Here is a 1,708-nt window from a genome sequence, read left to right on the forward strand (position 1 = left end):
TTGGCTTTAACACAAATGTAAAAATTTGGCAATTAATTTATCTCTATTCATATAGAGTTCATTAGTGTCGTGTTAGAGTTGCATTGCACTAGAACCAAAAGATAAGAAAAACCGCGTGCTTAATGGAATCATTCAGAACAGACTACACAAGGAAAAATGTGTGATTTGTTCATGAACAAATATTTTATTTTACTTAATTTTCCTACCTCATATGAAAAGGCAGAATTGAGGTGATTCCCAGAAGCATCCTTACTTTAAAAACCTATTGGATCAAACTGAACATTGAATTCCTGCTAAAAACAATTTCTGAGTATTAGAAAACTTCTACAGCATTTGCATTTAATTATTTTTTCATTGAGTCTAGTTGAATTATATGAATCATCATGCAAAACCAACCAAACAATGAAACAAAGAAAACAAAACAAAATAAACAGACAAAAAACAAAACAAAACAAAACAAAAAACAAAAACAACCAAAGCAGTCAACTACTAATAAACTTTAATATTTGTTAACCCCAGTTCCCAATCCCCCAATACTACATATTTCTGTTCAATTTCCTGACCCTCAGGACTTCTCTCCTGTCTCTTCCCATACTTGATCCTGTCCCTTTCCCCCATTTTCCCTCTCCCCACTCTTGCCCTCTCAGGCCCCTCCTTCCCTCTACCTCCAGTGATTATTTTGTTCCCCCTTCTAAGTAGTATTGAAGTAGCTACACTTTGGTCTTCCTTATTAAGCTTCTTTTGGTCTATGTGATTTATTGTGGGTATTCTGAGCTTTTGGGCTAATATCCACTTATCAGTAAGTGCATAAAATGTGTGTTCTTTTGCGACTGGTTTACAAAAGATGATATTTTCTAGTTCCACCTATTTTCTATTTTCATAAACTCATTGTTTTTTTCCATCTTTATTAAATTGGGTATTTCTTACTCACATTTTTTACTCACATTTCTAATGTTATTACCTTTCCTGGTTTCCAGGCCAACATCCCCTTAGCCCCTTCCACTCCTCCCCTTCTATATGGGTGTTCTCTCCCAAACCATTGTTTATAATAGCTGAGTGGTATTCCATTGTGTAAACGTACCACATTTTCTGTATCCATTCCTCTGTTAAGGGACATCTGGATTCTTTCCAGCTTCTGACTATTATAAATAAGACTGTCATGAACATAGTGGAGCATGTGTCCTTGTTATATACTGGAACATCTTTTGAGTATATGCCCAAAAGTGGTATAGCTGGGTCATCAGGTAGTATCAATTTTCTGAGGAAATGTCAGACTGATTAAAACAAAGGATTTCTGTACCTTTTCCTACTGCCTATAGGCCACCTGCTGATGGAGTGGCTCAACAAGTTCAAGGCCAGATCAGGACATGTATACGTGTTGTGGGCCAATCAGGCATAGTTATCCTGTCTTTCTTCAAACTGATGCACAATAAATTACGGAGGGTAGAACCTTCAAGAGACTTGACAGTCTCCTAGTCCCCAAGAAGAAGCTGGGCTTCAGCTTCCTGCATTTTACCACCACTACTGTGAAAAGTCTTTTTCTCTCCTGTGTTTTCTCACTGTCACTAAAAGCATTTCTTCAGCTATTGATTATGCCTGATTCTGTTTACTCTATATGAGATTTTTTGTTTCTACCTGCAGAGATTGTCAGGTGTGGGTGCAACATGGTTGAGAACACAGCTTTATGAAACAGTTTTGGCTGCAGGAC

The sequence above is a fragment of the Rattus norvegicus genome, chromosome 3, assembly GCF_036323735.1.
Source record: "Rattus norvegicus strain BN/NHsdMcwi chromosome 3, GRCr8, whole genome shotgun sequence".
Lineage (NCBI taxonomy): Eukaryota > Metazoa > Chordata > Mammalia > Rodentia > Muridae > Rattus > Rattus norvegicus.